At 48.0% G+C, this 18692-nt stretch overlaps 1 protein-coding gene and 1 pseudogene across 2 annotated transcripts in view; both read left to right on the plus strand.

Moving 5' to 3' along the window:
- LOC126944241 (zinc finger protein 688) overlaps positions 1-18692 on the plus strand; it is a 437324-nt gene that overhangs the window by 174837 nt on the left and 243795 nt on the right. The gene's annotated exons all lie outside the window — the stretch shown is intronic.
- On the plus strand, positions 5942-7221 carry LOC126944270 (UPF0687 protein C20orf27-like; annotated as a pseudogene).

Consider the following 18692-nt stretch of genomic DNA (forward strand, 5'->3'; position numbering starts at 1 on the left):
TGTCTCAGTAATGCCCTTTAGATGGCGTTTCTCCTCTAGCCCAGGATCCAGTCTAAGAATGATGTATGGCATTCAGTTGTTGTCTCTCTCTAGTATCCCTTAATCGGGAATGGTCGGCCTTTCTTTGTCTTGCATGGTGTTGACTTTATTGAAGAATTCAATCTTCCCCTTTATTTTAATAGAACATTCTTCATTTGGGGTTTGTCTGCTGTTTCTTCATTATAATATATGGGTTATGCATTCCTGGCTGGAAGACCGTGTAAGTGATACTGTGTCCTTCTCAGTGTAACAGCTAAAGCCATACATGTCTATCTGTTCCTCCTTGGTGATTTTTTTTTTTAAACAGAGTCTCACTGTGTTGCCTAGGCTGGAGTACAGTGGTGTGATCGCAACTCACTGCAACCTCTCCCTCCTGGGTTCAAGCAATTCTCCCTGCCTCAGCCTCCTGAGTATCTGGGATTACAGGTACCACTACAATGCCTGGCTAATTTTTGTATTTTTTAGTAGAGACAGGATTTTGCCATGTTGACCAGGCTGGTCTTGAACTCCTGACCTCAGGAGACCCTCCTGCCTCAGCCTCCCAAAGTGCTGGGATTACAGGAGTGAGCCACCACGCCCAGCCCCTCCTTGGTGATTTTAATTTTGATCACCAAGTCAAGGTTATCTGATTTCTCCAATCTATAGTTACTATTTTTCCCTTAAAACCAGTAATCTATGAGGAGGTATTTTATAACCATGACTATATCCTATTCCACATCAAAAGTTAAATAGATGAGACTAACACCTATTGATGATTATTGCCTAAGAATCACGATGGTTACAGAATAGTAACTCAACCCCAGGACTCCCTCCACATTTATTAGTCAACACTTGGCATTCTTCTGTCCACTTATTTATAGAGTCACTATTCGTAGGAACTCTTGGATTTCTATTATTTTCCAATAAATTTTACAATTAGTTATTAATCTTAATTATTTTGGTGCTCAGATTGCCCCAGATTTGGCCGCTGGAAGCTCCTTAAAACTAGAAGCCTGGATTTCATCCCAGCTTCAGTGGAGTGGCATGATTCAGTTTACAGATAAGATCACCCTGACTGTGTGAGAATGCACTTATAGGGGCACAGATGAGGAAGCAGGGAGACCCTTGTGTAGTCCAGATGGGAGATGTGGCTTAGATTAGGGTTGTGACATACAGGGGGAGGGAATGGATAGAGGTAAGAGAAACATTGGAAGCCGTGTGCGGTGGCTCACACCTGTAATCCCAACACTTTGGGAGGCCAAGGCAGGAGGATCACTTGAGGCCAGGAGTTTGAGACCCGCCTGGGCAACATGGCAACAGCCTGTCTCTTTAAAAAAAAAAAAAAAAAAAAAAAAAAAAAAAAGTAAGAATTAGTCAGGCATGGTGCTGTGCACCTGTAGTCCTAACTATCTGGGAGGCTGAGGTGGGAGGATCACTTGAGCCCAGGAGTTTGAGGCTCCAGTGAGCCATGATTGTGTACTCCAGCCTCGGTAACAGAGTGAGACCCTGTCTCTAGAAGAAAAGAAAAACATTGAAGGTAGAATCAGCAGGACTTAGTGGTGGACTGAACGCACAGTCAGAGAGGGCAGAGTTGAGAGCTACCGGAGCAGCTGGAGCTGCTCTGGGGTTGGGTAGTGGGGGAGGTGTTAGATGCATTGAGTTCGAGGGGTCTGGAACATCCAGTGTTCTCTGGCACCCAAGTGAAGGGGTCAGTGAGACAACTAGACTCTGGAGCTGACACAGAAGTCCAGACCAGAAGTAAACTTAAGGCCATGAATCCATGGTCTTGGATGAAATGTTGTAAGGGGAGAATGTGGACTGATATGGGAGTGCACTGTTCGGGGGTGCAGGGGTCTATGGCCAGAATTTGCAATGGAGAGGTAGGTGGGGACAAAGGCACAGGGCGCCTGGAGTGTCAGGCCGAATGCTGAGCACTGGGGAGCCCACTGAAGAGTCCGGAGCAGGGCAGTGAGTGACAGGTGTGATTGGCGTTTCAGGAGGACTGTTCTGACAGCCAAGTACAGATGATCTGGGGGGCCGTGGCAGTGGTTGATGCTGTCGTCCTTTCTAAAGTAAATCCGCTCATCTCTTGCCCCTGGAGGTGGCTCAGGTGGGTCACCATGCCTGAATGCCCTCTCCTTGTTCATCTGGGCAAAAAAACGATGATTATAACACGTGTCTCAACTGCACTCACCAGCCCCCAGTGATGTGACAGCAAACCCGTGTCTCCCTGCCTCATTGCGGCTAGAGCCACACAACCTGCTCCCAGGACCTTTTCCCAGCCAGGTGTAACACAGCAGGTGTGAGTGTGCACAGGCTGGTCCCCAAGGCTTGCTGGAGTCTGTTTGGGGACCATGATACTCTGCCCTGGCATACTTTGAGTTCTGTGTGGTCTCTGTGATTCAGGCCACTGCTCATTCAAACCTGTATGTTGTCCTCTCCCACCCCACACGGCCCACAGAGGGTGGGTTTAAGCCGGAATGAACATCCTGGGGTGCAGGCATCCGGGAAGTCTGCAGTCCTGCCTACGGGGTGCTGAGAGCCCCTTGGCGGTACACGGATAACCAAAGGCAGAAACTGTAAGAGACCAGAGGGAGGGGCAGGTGCTCTGGGAGCCCAGGAAAGGCCAGAGTGTTTCTGGTTGGAGAAATCAGGGTCGTTCCCAGAGAAGATGGCGTTTGAACTGGGACTTGAGGAGAAGACTATTTTCCATTTCACACAAGAAATATTTGATTATTTAGTAAAAAGAGGAAATAAAAAAAATCAGACCAGTCTGGCCAACATGGTGAAACCCCCCCTCTACTAAAAATACAAAATTAGCCAGGAGTGGCAGGCGGGCATCTGTAATCCCAACTACTTGGGAGGCTGAGGCAGGAGAATCGCTTAAACTCGGGAGGCGGAGGTTGCAGTGAGCCGAGATCATGCCACTGCACTCCAGCCTGGGGGACAGAGCGAGACTCCATCTCAGAAAAATTAAAAAAAGGAAAAAGAAAAAGAGGCCAGGCACGGTGGCTCACGCCTGTAATCCCAGCACTTTGGAAGGTCAAGGCGGGTAGATCACGAGGTCAGGAATTTGAGACCAGCCTGGCCAATATGATGAAACCCTGTCTTTACTAAAAATACAAAAATTAGCCGGGCACGGTGGCAGGTGCCTGTAATCCCAGCTACTCGGGAGGCTGAGGCAGGAGAATCACTTGAACCTGGGAGGTGGAGTTTGCAGTGAGCCGAGATCGTGCCACTGCACTCCAGCCTGGGCGACAGAGCAAGACTTCGTCTCAAAAGAAAAGGAAAAAGAAAACCAGTCAAAGCCCCACTTCCTCATATGTTATTGACATTGTCAACACAGCCATTATAGGTTGCATAACAATCCATTAGGTGGATCCTGCATAGTTAGTCCTCTTATCATTGGACTAATTCATTCCAGGCCACAGGACACGGGCTTCTGGCCTATGGCTGGGCAGTGGGGCCAGACGCAACTCAGGAATTGGTGCTTGAGCCCATCCACTCATTCTTCCACTCAGCAAATGTCTATTAAGAACTCAGTGCCTACCAGGCCCTGTGGATCCAACGAGTATCAGGACATGGTTCCTGTCCTGTCGAGTCTACTAGTAAGTGAGTCATAAGTGAAAAGAATTAGTTGTAGAGCAACATGTAGAGTGCCACAATCGAGGCACAGGATGTTCCAAGATGCGGTGATGACATAGACACAGGAGCTTCAGCCCTGGGAGCAGGAGAGGACACCAGGAGGAGTCGAGGAGTGAGAGGGGACAGGCCTGATGACACACGCCAGGGGACCAAGCCCCCAGGGATGCCGCCAAGTGTGTCTCTGTCCACAGGCAGAAAGCTCATCCCACCGCCTCTCAGGCCTCTGAGTGTTTGTTTTTTCTGTTTTCTATTTCAAATATTCCCTTTCTCCCATTTTTGGGGGGACTGTTTTTATACTACTTTCCAAAACCTCAACTTGCATGCATGCTTAATTTGTTTGTTTTCTCTTTTTGACACTAAAAGCATTTAATGCTGTTTTTACCTCTGCATATAGCTTTGCCTGTTAATCCTACTTTTTATATTATTTTCTAAATAGTCTGTTTTTTAATTTTTTTAATTCTTGATTTACATCTTGTCCTAAAGATAATTTGAGATGCTACTTACATTTCAAAATTTCTAAGTGGTGTGTTTTACATTATTGTTAGTTGTATTGCATTTTGATCTGAGAATGGTTTCTAGAATTTCTACTTTTCAAAACTTACCAAAATACTCTGTAGCTTAATAATTATTTACTTTTGTCCACTGTCCATGAAACTTGAAAAGAAGGTGTACTGTTTGTTTTCAGGGTAAGAAATGTATATGTTCATATCTTCTATGTCCTTATTTATTTTTTGATTACTTGTTCAGAAAATGTGTTAGAATATTTCCAATAAAACTGTTCTCATGTTTTTCCTTGTATTGCTATATATTTTATTTCACAGTTCTTTGTTGTTTATTTAACATAAGAAAAAATAAAAAGGCCGGGCGAGGTGGCTCACGCCTGTAATCCCAGCACTTTGGGAGTCTGAGGTGGGCGGATCACGAGGTCAAGAGCTCGAGACTATCCTGGCCAACATGGAGAAACCCCATCTCTACTAAAAATACAAAAATTAGCCAGGCGTGGTGGCACATGCCTGTAATCCCAGCACTTTGGGAGGCCGAGGTGAACCCAGGAGAAAGAGGTTTCAGTGAGCTGAGATCTCGCCATTGCACTCCAGCCTGGGCAACAGAGCAAGACTCAGTCTCAAAAAAAAAAAAAAAAAAAAAAAAAAAATTAAACCCATTCAAGGCTGGGCCCAGTGGCTCACACCTGTGATCCCAGAACTTTGGGAGGCCCAAGTGGGTGGATCCCTTGAGCTCAGGAGTTTGAGACCAGCCTGGGCAACATGGCGAAACCCCTTCTCTAACAAAAAATACAAAAATTAGCTGGACGGGGTGGAGTGTGCCTATAGTCCCAGCTACTTGGGAAGCTGAGTGGGAGGATCTCTTGAGCCCGGGAGGTAGAGGCTGCAGTGAGCTGAAATTGCACCACTGTGCACCAGCCTGAGCGACAAGAGCAAAGCTCCATCTCAAAAAAAAAAAAAAAAAAGAAACAAAATTAGGGCTGGGTGAGATGGCTCACGCCTGTAATCCCAGCACTTTGGGAGGCCGAAGTGGGTGGATCACAAGGTCAGGAGATCGAGACCATCCTGGCTAACACAGTGAAACCCCATCTCTACTAAAAATACAAAAAATGGCCAGGTGTGGTGGCTCACACCTGTAATCCCAGTACTTTGGGAGGCCAAGGCAGGCAGATCACAAGGTCAGGAGATCGAGACCATCCTGGCTAACACGGTGAAATCCCATCTTTACTAAAAATACAAAAAAATTAGCCGGGCGTTGTGGCGGGCGCCTGTAGTACCAGCTACTCAGGAGGCTGGGGCAGGAGAATGGCGTGAACCCAGGAGATGGAGCTTGCAGTGAGCCGAGATCGCACCACTGCACTCTAGCTTGGGTGACAGAGTGAGACTCCATCTCAAAAATTAATAATAATAATAATAATACAAAAAATTAGCCGGGCGTGGTGGCAGGCGTCTGTGGTCCCAGTTGTTCGGGAGGCTGAGGCAGGAGAATGGTGTGAACCCAGGAGGCGAAGCTTGCAGTGAGCTGAGATTCCGCCACTGCACTCCAGCCTGGGCGACAGTGACAGACTCCATCTCAAAAAAAAAAAAAATTAAAAATATGGGCCGGTTCTTCCTCGTGCTTGGCATAGAGCTCCTGCAGCTGAGCCTGGGTCATCCCTGCCCTGCCCGGCCCTGGGTGCACCCTGCAAGGCTCCTTCTGGTTTCCCTGGAACATGGGAGGCTGCTGAGTGTGAGTGGCGGTGTCTGGCAGGAGCTGGGTGGCAGGGAGGGCGTCCATGGCTGCAGCCAACAAGGGCAACAAGCCCAGGGTCCAGAGGAGTATCCGCTCTGCTTTGTGGCAGACCATGATACAGAGGGCTCCCGTGTTGCTGTCGGTTGCTGCGGGTGTGAACGAAGGGGGATGAATGCAGAAATGAAGACAAAGATAAAAATATCTATTTTGAAAGGAGTCAGGGCCGGGCGCGGTGGCTCAAGCCTGTAATCCCAGCACTTTGGGAGGCCGAGACGGGTGGATCACGAGGTCAGGAGATCGAGACCATCCTGGCTAACACGGTGAAACCCCGTCTCTACTAAAAAAATACAAAAAACTAGCCGGGCGAGGTGGCGGGCGCCTGTAGTCCCAGCTACTCGGGAGGCTGAGGCAGGAGAATGGCGTGAACCCGGGAGGCGGAGCTTGCAGTGAGCTGAGATCCGGCCACTGCACTCCAGCCTAGGCGACAGAGCAAGACTGCGTCTCAAAAAAAAAAAAAAAAAAAAAAAAAAAGAAAGGAGTCAGGAGGCTCCTTGCTTCTAGTGAACAAGGGCAGCCCTGAGCTTCCACAGCCCTTTGTATTTATTAGGTAGGAAGAGCAGGGAGGGAGAGGTAACTGTTGGTCACTTGCTTGATTTATCACAGGTACACATAATTTCTTTCTTTGTACAACAGGCTTCAGATGTTCTTATAGGTAATCACAAGGAACACTGCACTTGGGGCCCAACGGCCCTCAGCACTCCCCCCCGGGGCAGATGCCAACACCCTGCTTTCATGAGAACAGTTTACCGTTTACTCATATAGACTCCAGTGGTATACTGAGTTGGTCACAACCCCCATTTTCTCGGCCTGTAACACTCCCAGAGCCACGTCTGTTTTGATGAGAAGCTTCATGATCATGGTCACCCAGGACAGCGACAGCAGCTTTCTGGTCAAGGTTGGCCTCCTGAAGATCCTGCCCAGATATGAGATTACCTTCGCTCTGCCCCCGCCCAGTGCGCAGGCTGAGCAAGGACATCCGCGAGGCACCTGTCCCCAACCTCTGCATGTCAAGCTCCTCAGCGTCGTACCTGTCCCTGAAGGTTACAGTGTCAAGTGTGAATACTTGGCGCACAGAGAGGGCATCCTCAAAGCAGAGATGCTGCCAGCCCGCGAAGGTGGCGCCGGCGCCTCTGTGCGCATGGTGGTGCAGGCAGGCGCCAGAGGTGGACACCACTGCGTGCCCACCTGCGGGATGGTGTCAAGGGCTCGCGCGCAACACTGGAATAAGACTTGCAGCACAGCCACTGGAACGGCTTTGACTGAGGCCTCTGCCCACCCCAGCCCCAGCCTTAAACCCCGCCTGGTCCCCGGGACACGCTGCGTGATGGTGGCTTCCTCGCCCCTCTCTGGGGTGGGCATGGGGTGGAGTGGCCCTGGTCAGCCCCCCACCTCTGCCTTCATTCCTGCCACCACCCTGCCTCTCCCGTGTCCTCTTCCACTTCCTCCTCTCCGTGTGCCTCAGGCTCCTGTCAGAAGACATGGGTTGAGCCCACAAGGAGACTGTCTGGGGAAGGGATGGGGAGGGCATGGGGTGGGTTCTCCCCACTGCCCACCCCAAGCCACAGAGGCTCCAGCCAGGGTCTGGGAGAAGACGAAGCTTGCTCTGTGACGTCGTGGCCCCATCACTGCTGCTGCTGCCTGGCATCACCCACCTCTCCTGCCCCTCCCTCTTCTCCACTGCTGTGCACAATGAGTCCCCACCTCCCACCCCTCAGGTCTGTGTTACTTGGTTTTTAAGTGACTGATTGGGATAGAACCCTAAAGAAAAAAAAGTCCAGTGGATACGAAATTATATATATATATGGGCATGGTGACTCCTGGTCTCAAGTGATCTTCCTGTCTTGGCCTTCCAAAGTGCTGGAATTACAAGCATGAGTCACCATGTCCATATATATATATAATTTCGTATCCACTGGAACATGGCAAAACCCTGTCTCTACTAAAAATACAAAAATTAGCCAGGCGTGGTGGTGTACGCTTGTAATCCCAGTTACTTGGAAGGCTGAGGCAGGAGAATTGCTTAAACCCGGGAGGCGGAAGTTGCAGTTAGCCAACATCACACCACTGCACTCCAGCCTGGGCAACAGAGCAATACTCTGTCTAAAAAACAAAAACAAGGCTGGGCGCAATGGCTCACACCTGTAATCCCAGCACTTTGGGAGGCTGAGGTGGGCAGATCACAAGGTCAGGAGTTCAAGATCAGCCTGGCCAACATGGTGAAACCCTGTCTCTACTAAAAATACAAAAATTAGCTGGGTGTGGTGGCATTTGCCTGTAATCCTAGCTACTCAGGAGGCTGAGGCAGGAGAACTGCCTGAACCCAAGAGGTGGAGGTTGTAGTGAGCTGAGATCATGCCACTGTACTCTAGTCTGGGTGACAGAGGGAAACTCCATCTAAAAATAAATAAATAAATAAATAAATAAATATATAAATAAATAAATTTAAAAAATAAAAACAAAACAAACAAAAAAACTTGCTGGGATTTTAATAGACATTTAATTAAACTTCTATAACAATTTGGGGGAGAATTAGTATCTTAACTATAGTGAGTCTTCTGATCCATGAACGTAGTATGTCTCTCCATTTATACAGGTCTTTGATTTCTTTCATTAGCGTTGTGTAGTTTTCAGCATAGAAGTCCTATACATATTTTATTAGATTTACACTTACATATTTCCTTTTTCTTATTTTGAGAGATTGTAAATCATATTTTTCTTTCTTTCTTTCTTTCTTTTTTTGAGACAGTTTAGCCAGGCTACAGGGCACTGGGGTGATCTCAACTCACTGCAACCTCCATCTCCTGGGTTCTCGCAATTCTTGTGCTTCCCAAGTAGCTGAGACTACAGGCATGTGCCGCCACGCCTGGCTAATTTTTGCATTTTCAGTAGAGATGGAGTTTTGCCTGTTGGCCAGGCTAGTCTTGAACTCCTGACCTCACGTGATCCGCCCACCTTGGCCTCCCAAAATGTTGGGATTACAGGAGTGAGCCACCACGCCCGGCCAATTTTTGTATTTTTAGTAGAGATGGGGAAGGAGTTCGAGACCAACCTGGTCAGCAGAGTGAGACCCCATCTCTATCTACAAAAATAAAAAATAAAATAAAAAGAAATTTAAAATATATTAACTGAAATTAAAAACAATAGAATAGAACTTCTTTATCTGATGGAAAGTATTTTTAAAAAAACTAGGCCAGGTACAATGGCTTACGCCTATAATCCCAGCACCATGTTGGTCAGGCTGGTCTCAAACTCCTGATCTCAAGCGATCTGCCCGCCTCGGCCTCCCAAAGTGCTAGGATTACAGGTGTGCAACACCATGCCTGACACATATTATATTTTTCATTTCAGTGTTCACCTGTCCATTGTTAGTGTATTGAAATGTAATTGATTTTTCCAAAAAACTCCTGGAAGGTTCAGCAAGGTGTCACTATACTCAAAAACAAACAAACAAAACAAAACAAAAAAACCAAAGGCAATTCAGTGGTGCTTTTCAACAGGTGGTGTTAGAGTAATTAGACATCCATAGACAAAAACACAAAACCCCAAAAACCCGTATACAAAAATTAACTCCAAATGAGTTACAAACTTAAATGTAAAATGTAAAAACTATAAAACTTTCGGGAAAAAACAGAAGGATATCTTAAGGATCTAATGTTATACAAAGAGTTCTTTATACCTAAAGCATAATTCATAAAAGGAAAAAGTGACACATTGAACTTAATCCAAATTAAAAACTTTCTGAAACATAGGCTGAGGCACCAGAATCGCTTGAGCCTGGGAGGCGGAGGTTGCAGTGAGCTGAGGTCACTCCACTGCACTCTAGTCTGGGCAACACAGTGAGACCCTGTCTCAAAATAAAAAAAAAAAACCCACAACTTTCTGAAACAGCTTTATTGAGATATAATTCACATACCATACAATTCACCCATCTAAAGTGTACAATTCTATGTTTTTTTGTTTACTCGGCCTACTATATTATTAATTTTTTAAAACTGTGATAAAACCAGCCAAGCATGGTGTCTCATGCCTGTAATCCCAGCACTTTGGGAGGCTGAGGCAGGCAGATTGCTTGAGCTCAGGAGTTTGAGACCAGCCTGGGCAATGTGGCAAAACCCCATCTCTAAAAAACAAGCAAACAAACAAAAATTAGCCAGGTGTGGGCCAGGCGCGGTGGCTCATGCCTGTAATCCCAGCACTCTGAGAGGCCGAGGTGGGCGGATCACGTGAGGTGAGGAGTTGAGACCAGCCTGGCCAACATGGCAAAACCCCATCTCTATTAAAAACACAAAAATTAGGCCAGGCATGGTGGCTCACCCTTGTAATCCCAGCACTTTGGGAGGCCAAGACGGGCGGAACACCTGAGGTCCGGGGTTCCAGAGCTGCCTGGCCAACATGGCGAAACCCTGTCTCTACTAAAAATACAAAAATCTGTCAGGTGTGGTGGCGCCCTCCTGTAATCCCTCCTACTCAGGAGGCTGAGGCAGGACAATCACTTGAACCCCAGAGCGGAGGTTGCAGTGAGCCAAGATCAAGAGACTGCACTCCAGCCAGGGTAACAGAGCAAGACTCTATCTCATAAATAAATAAATAAATAAATAAATACAAAAATTAGCTGGGTGTGGGCCGGTGTGGTGGCTCACGCCTATAATTCCAGCACTTTGGGAGGCCGAGGTGGGCGGATCGCCTGAGGTCGGGAGTTCAAGACCAGTCTAACCAACATGCAGAAACCCCGTCTCTACTACAAATACAAAAATAGCTGGGTGTGGTGGTGCATGCCTATAATCCCAACTATTTGGGAGGCTGAGGCAGGAGAATCGCTTGAACCTGGTAGGTGGCGGTTGTGGTGAGCCGAGATGGCACCATTGCACTCCAACCTGGACAACAAGAGTGAAACTCCATCTCAAAAAAAAAAAAAAAAAATTAGCTGGGCATGGTGACAGGTGCCTGTAATCCCAGTTTTCTCGGGAGGCTGAGGCAGGAGAATTGCTTGATCCCAGAGGCAGAGGTTGCAGTGAGCCGAGATCGCACCATTGCAGTCCGGCCAAGGCAACAAGAGAGAAACTCGGTCTCAAAAAAAAAAAAAAAAAATTAGCCAGGTGGGGTGGTAGGTAGGCTACTCAGTAGGCTGAGTTGGGAGAATCATTTGAGCCCCAGAGGTTGAGGCTACAATGAGCCATGATCACGCCACTGCACTCCAGCCTGGGTGACAGAGCAGACTCCATCTCAAAAAAAAAAAAAAAAAAAAAAAAAAAGGACTTGATGAAAGGTGTTTCTCCCTTTTGTCCTTCCTTCCTCTGCCTCCTGAGCACAAAGTGTTCCTCCCCTCTGGAGGATGCATCCGAGGCTCCAGCGTGGAAGTAGAAAGCAACCCTCAGCACATGCTAGTGCCTGAATCTTGGACTTCCCAGGCTCCAGAACCGTTAGAGAAATAAATCCGTGTTCTTTTTTTTTTTTTTTTTTTTGAGACGGAGTCTCGCGCTGTCGCCCACGCTGGAGTGCAGTAGCCGGATCTCAGCTCACTGCAAGCTCCGCCTCCCAGGTTTGCGCCATTCTCCTGCCTCAGCCTCCCGAGTAGCTGGGACTACAGGCGCCCGCCACCTCGCCCGGCTATTTTTTTGTATTTTTTTAGTAGAGATGGGGTTTCACTGTGTTAGCCAGGATGGTCTCGATCTCCTGACCTCGTGATCCGCCCGTCTCGGCCTCCCAAAGTGCTGGGATTACAGGCTTGAGCCACCGCGCCCGGCCTCTGTGTTCTTTATAAATTACCCAGTCTCACGTATTCTGTTATAGTAGCACAAAGACAATTTGTAACCATTAAGTAAAAACTCCCATTTTCCCCTCTCCCTAGGAATAAGTTACCCACTGATACCTCTAATCAACTCTCTGTCTCTATGAATTTACTTATTCTAGGTACCTCATATAAGTGGAAACATACAGATAGCTTTCTCCGACTTATTTCATTTAGCATCATATTTTCAAGGTTCACCCATGTTATAGCATTGTGTAGAAAAAGCAAACTGGTTTTCCTCTATTTGCACATCAGTGTATGGGACTTTCTCCCTACACACCAAGAAAGCAATCAGTTCTGCAGAGAACACCAGCTGAGTGTCTTCCAGTTCTATTCTAATACCATCTACCTGGAGACAGTGTCAGATCCCCAGGTTGAGGGCTCAGTCCCACAAGACTGCCCCTGACTTCTGATGCCAACTGTAGGCCTCAGGTTGTTTTACCTGTGCTTCTGAGTGACTGGCTATAAATCAGGGTTCCCATTCCCTGCTCCTTGGATTTAATTTGCTAGAGTGGCTGATAGAACTCAGGGAGACGCTTACGCTTACAAATTTATTATAAAAGATATTACACTATAAACCCAGCACTTTGGGAGGCCAAGGTAGATGGATCACCTGAGGTCAGGGATTCAAGACCAGCCTGGCAAACATGGCAAAACCCTGTCTACTAAAAATATAAAAATTAGCCAGGCGTGGTGGCACACATCTGTAGTTTCAGCTACTCGGAAGTTTGAGGCAGGAGAATAGCTTGAACGTGGAGATGAAATCTTGTCCAGTGAGGCAAGATTTCACCACTGAACTCCAGCCTGGGTGACAGAGTGAGACTCCATCTCTTTTTTTGAGACTCTTTTCTCAAAAAAAAAAAAAAATTATCTGTTTAGATCTCTCTTTCTCACTGGTGTCTAACCTGACCACCCATTTAATGATATAATCCACTCTACTTTTTCCCCAGAGCCTTGTAGCAGTCTTCTAATACATGGCATAATGTAGTGTCTGCCCTTATTAGAATATAAGCTCTATGAGGTGGGAAGCTGAGGTGGAAGGATCCCTTGAGACCAGAAGGTCAAGGCTGCAGTGAGCCATATTGACGCCACTGCACTTATGCCTGTAATCCCAGCACTTTGGGAGGCCAAGGCGGGCAGATGACCTGAGGTCAGGAGATCGAGACCAATCCAGCGAACATGGTGAAACCGTTTCTACCAAAAGTACAAAACATCAGCCGGGTGTGATGGCAAGCACCTGTAATCTCAGCTACTCAGGAGGCTGAGGCAGGAGAATCGCTTGAATCGGGAGGTAGAGGTTGTGGTGAGCTGAGATCGCGCCATTGCATTCCAGCGAAACTCCGTCTCAAAAAAAAAAAAAAAAAAAAAAAAAAAAAAAAAAAAAAAAAAGGCCAGGCACGGTGGCTCACGCCTGTAATCCCAGCACTTTGGGAGGCTGAGGTAGGGGAATCACTTGAGGTCAGGAGTTCGAAACCAGCCTGACCAACATGGAGAAACTCTGTCTCTACTAACAATACAAAAATTAGCCGAGCCTAGTGGCTGGTGCCTGTAATTCCAGCTACTTGGTAGCTGAGGCAGGAGGATTGCTTGAACCCGGGAGATGGAGGTTGCAGTGAGCCAAGAATGTGCCACTGCACTCTAGCCTGGGCAACAGAGCAAGATTCCACCAAAAAGAAAAGAAAAGAAAAAAGAAAAGAAGGCCCAAAGGTCCAAGAAGGCAGGAATCTTTGTTTTGTTCATGGCCAGCACTCAATGGATGTTAAGCACCTGTGTTCCTCGCAATACTACTACGAAGAAGCATAAACCAAAAAGTGTCAGAGACAGATCTCAATCAATCTAGAAGTTGATTTTGCCAAGGTTAAGGACTATGACCAGAAGAAGGCAATACAGAATCACAGAAGGAGTGTAGTTTGTTATTTTCTCCAAAGATAATTTTGAGGGCTTCAGTAATTAAAGAGGAAAAGCAGACTGGAAGTGAAAGAGGGAGGAGACTGTCACCATCACACACTGGATCCACAGGCTTCAAGAGAAAAGCAGCAGCTAGAGGAATAATTTATGTATTCATCTCACGCTCAGTAAATCAGATATGCTGAACATAGAGTAGCTATCTGTGGAGATATTTAACATTTTTTTTATTTTTATTTTTTGAGATGGAGTCTTGCTCTGTTGTCAGGCTGGAGTGCAGAGGCGTGATCTCGACTCACAGCAACCTCCGCCTCCTGGGTTCAAGCGATTCCCCTGCCTCAGCCTCCTGAGTAGCTGGGACTTCAGGCACCTGCCACCACGCCCGGCTAATTTTTTGTATTTTAGTAGAGATGGGGTTTCACCATGTTGGCCAGGCTGATCTCGATCTCCTGACCTCATGATCCACCCACCTCAGCCTCCCAAAGAGTTGGGATTACAGGCATGAGCCACCATGCCCAGGCGATATTTACCCTTTTATCTGTAACCATCTGCTTGGGAACAAAAGGAAAGGTAGCTGCTTTTTTATTTTTTTGAGCCAGGGTCTCACTCTGTTGCGCAGACTAGAGTGCAGTGGTGTGATCTTGGCTCATTGCAGCCTCAGCCTCCCAGGCTCAAAGGATCTTCTCACCTCAGCTCTGAGTAGTTTGGACCACAGGCACACGCCACCATGCCTGGCTAATTTTTCTTTTCTTTTTTTTTTTTTGTAGAGATGTGGACTCACTATATTGCCCAGGCTGGTCTCAAACTCCTGAACTGAAGCAATCCTTTGGCCTTGACTTCCCAAAGTTCTGGGATTATAGGTGTGAGCCACTGTGCCCTGCTGAAAGGCAGTTTCTTGCATAACTCCTTGGTTTAATTGTTTTCCTTTTGGAATAGTGAATTGGAGACCCAAGATTTTGTTTTACTTTCACAGAAGTATAACTAATTAAATCATAGATTCTGCTGTTATATATTCTTTCTTTGTTGTTCAAGAGTTTGTCAATGTAGAAAATTTTCCAAAAGAAGTGTAACTATCACGCCTGTAATCCCAGCACTTTTGGACGCCAAGGCGGGCAGATCACGAGGTCAGGAGATCGAGACCACCCTGGCTAACACAGTGAAACCCCGTCTCTAATAAAAATACAAAAAAATTAGCCAAACATGGTGGCGGGTGCCTGTAGTCCTAGCTACTTGGGAGGCTGAGGCAGGAGAATGGCGTGAACCCAGTTAACCCGGGAGGCAGAGCTCCAGCCCGGGCCACAGAGCAAGACTCAAAAAAAAAAAAAAAATGAAGTGAAACTAAGGCTTGGCGCAGTGGCTCACGCCTGTAATCCCAACACTTTGGGAGTCCAAAGTGGGCAGATCATCTGAGGTCAGGAGTTCAAGACCAGCCTGGCCAACATGGCGAAACCCCATCTCTACTAAAAATACAAAAATTAGCTGGCGTGGTGGCACATGCCCATAATCCCAGCAACTTTGGAGGCTAAGGGGGGAGAATCGCTTGAACCTGGGAGGCGGAGGTTGCAGTGAGCTGAGATGGTGCACTGCACTCCAGTCTGGGCAAGGGATCGAGACTCCGTCTCAAAAACAAAACAAACAAAAAACAACGGCGGGGCACAGTGACTCATGCCTGTAATCCCAGCACTTTGAGAGGCTAAGGCGGCCAGATCACCTGAGGTTGAGAGTTCGAGACCAGCCTGACCAACATAGAGAAACCCCTTCTCGGCCGGGCGTGGTGGCTCAAGCCTGTAATCCCAGCACTTTGGGAGGCCGAGACGGGCGGATCACGAGGTCAGGAGATCGAGACCATCCTGGCTAACACGGTGAAACCCTGTCTCTACTAAAAAATACAAAAAAACTAGCCGGGTGAGGTGGCGGGCGCCTGTAGTCCCAGCTACTCGGGAGGCTGAGGCAGGAGAATGGCGTGAACCCGGGAGGCGGAGCTTGCAGTGAGCTGAGATCCGGCCACAGCACTCCAGCCTGGGTGACAGAGCGAGACTCTGTCTCAAAAAAAAAAAAAAAAAAAGAGAAACCCCTTCTCTACTAAAAATACAAAAAGTAGCCGGTCATGGTGGCACATGCCTGTAATCCCAGCGACTCGGGAGGCTGAGGCAGAAGAATCGCTTGAACCCGGGAGGCGGAGGTTGTGGTGAGTCGAGATCGCGCCATTGCACTCCAGCCTGGGCAACAAGAGCAAAACTCCATCTTAAAACAAAAAAAGAAGTGTAACTAACAACATCAGGTGCTGGGACCCGGACGGTTTTGGACCCTCATACCTTCACCCACACCTCAGAGAGCAGATGTTTTGAACTGGAAACTCCGAATTTTCGGTCCACCTAAGCCCTTTGTCAGCTCAGCTTCTTGAACGTGGGTGTTTCATGCTCACCACATCCAAACTGTAAGGCTCCATCCAACCAATCAACCAAAATCCCTTTCCTGGCAGGGCACGGTGGCTCCCGCCGGTAATCCCAGCACTTTGGGAGGCCGAGGCGGACGGATCACTTTAGACCATCCTGGCCAACATGATGAAACCCCGTATCTACTAAAAATGGAACATTTAGCTGGGTGTGGCTGTGCACACCTGTAATCTCACCTACTTGGGACGCTGAGTTGGAAGAATCGCTTGAACCCGGGAGGCAGAGGCTTCAGTGAGCCACACTCCAGCGTGGGCGATTGAGTCAGACTCTGTGTCAAAAGAAAGAAAGAAAAGAAAGAGAGAAAGGGAAGAAGGGAAGAAGGATGGAAGGGAGGAAGGGAGGGAAAGAAAGAGAAAAGAAAGGAAGGAAAGAAAAGAAAGGAAAAAAAAAAAAAACCTCCCTGTCCTTTTGGCCCTGAAGGAACCTTCGCTTTCCAAAGGGCTGTGGCAAGAAGGGCGGGTCGCAGCCAAGTCACCGGCGGGAGGGTGGGCAAGGACTGTTGCTAGGTCGCGGAGAGAACCAAGGGACGGGGAAGGGAAGTGAACGCCTGCCCCCATCCACGGTGCGGCCTGGGATTGGCTCGCCGTTGTAAGGCCATGCCCCCAACCCTGGCAGCGCCGCCGCCACCCGCCCGGTTCCGAGATGGACCAGCAGGGGGCGGCCTGCACGTCCTGGCCGTGGTTCCCGCCTGTGGAGGCGACCCCAGCGGCCCAGACACCTAAAACCCGTCTCGAGTAATCTCTCCGGCCCCACGCAGGGAGAGGTGCCTCTGCCCCCGGGGACCCTGGCGAATGCACGTTCCCCTGTTGATCATTCAGGCTGCACTGAAGACCGGGAGGTCTGGATCCAGATCCAGCGAATTCTGAGAATCCTCAGCGGTCCCTCGTCTAAGCCGCGGCCAAAAAAGGGATTGGACCCACTGGACTACCTCCAAGGAGCCTGTCCAGTCTGACAGGCCCTATTTCTCGTGGAAGACCCTGGGCTTCTCTGGCCTGAAGCCGAGAGCTGGCCCTGGCTCTGGCATTCCGTCTCTGAGTGGCCTTGGGCAAGTTATAGCCTATTTCTGGGCTTGTTTCCTCATCCTGGTGTTAAGTCCTATGAGGATTAGATGTCCTCAAAGGTCCCTTCCAGTTCTTCTTAGCCATGAAACAGACTTGATAATGTGTGGAAAGGTTCTTTGTAAATCTCTGCCATGTTGTTGCTATTCAGCCACCTTTGTCTTTTCTTTTTTTTTTTTTTTTTTTTTTCTTTTTTTTTTTTTTTTGAGACTGAGTCTTGCTCTGTGGCCCAGGGTGGAATGCAGTGGTGCGATGTCAGCTCACTGCAACCTCCACCTCCTGGGTTCAAGCAGTTCTCTGGTCTCAGCCTCCTAAGTAGCTGAAATTACAGGCATGCACAATCACACCTAGCTAATTTTTGTATTTTTAGTAGAGACGGGGTTTCACCGCATTGGCCAGGCTGGTCTTGAACTCCTGACTTCAGGTATCCACCTACCTTGGCCTACCAAAGTGCTGAGATTACAGGCATGAGCCACTGTGCCTGGCCCTCTTTTTTTTTTTTTTTTTTTTTTTTTTAAATACAGGGTCTCACTCTGTCACCCAGGCTGGAGTGCAGTGGCACAATCCTAGCTTGCTGCAGCCTCCAACTCCTGGGCTCAAGCAATCCTCCCCCCTCAGCCTCCCAAGTAGCTGGAACCACAGGCACACATCACAATGTCTGGCATTTCTTTTTTTTTTTTTGGAGAGATGGGATCTTACTATGGTGCCCAGCCCCACCTTCACTTTCTGTACACAAAAGTTCTAGAAAAGGAAGGGAAAGGCTGGGTTGGTACCTAAAAATAAAGTAGGGACTGTCAACAGATCCCTGAAAGAGTGCCCGCCTGCACTCAGGGGATGATGCTGGAGAGGATAATGGAGTGTCCACTGGACTCTAACCCCCTCATTTTGCAGATGAGGAAACTTTGACAGCAGCTAAGTCACATTAGGAGGAAGAACCCAGGTTTTCTGATTTCGTAATCAGTTCCTTTACCCAGTGTTAGGAAATAGAAGGCATAAATATGTTAAAACAGGGAAAGAAAATTATCCACAGGAATAAAAGCAAACAATTTAATTTGTAGCACTTCCCACTTTGGTGTACTTAGGATTTCTATCCTACCTACATTCGTGGTGACTTGCAAAGCAAAAATAGAGCCATAAAAAATAAAACAGAAGGCCGGGCGCGGTGGCTCAAGCCTGTAATCCCAGCACTTTGGGAGGCCGAGACGGGCGGATCACGAGGTCAGGAGATCGAGACCATCCTGGCTAACACGGTGAAACCCCGTCTCTACTAAAAAATACAAAAAACTAGCCAGGCGAGGTGGCGGGCGCCTGTAGTCCCAGCTACTTGAGAGGCTGAGGCAGGAGAATGGCGTAAACCCAGGAGGCGGAGCTTGCAGTGAGCTGAGATCCAGCCACTGCACTCCAGCCCGGGCGACAGAGCGAGACTTCGTCTCAAAAAAATAAAAAAATAAAAAATAAAAAAAAATAAAACAGAAGTGAGTTCTCTCTCTGTTCTGCTTTTCCACCTATCACCATTGTGCCATTGTC

The sequence above is a fragment of the Macaca thibetana genome, chromosome 20 (assembly GCF_024542745.1).
Source record: "Macaca thibetana thibetana isolate TM-01 chromosome 20, ASM2454274v1, whole genome shotgun sequence".
Taxonomy (NCBI): domain Eukaryota; kingdom Metazoa; phylum Chordata; class Mammalia; order Primates; family Cercopithecidae; genus Macaca; species Macaca thibetana.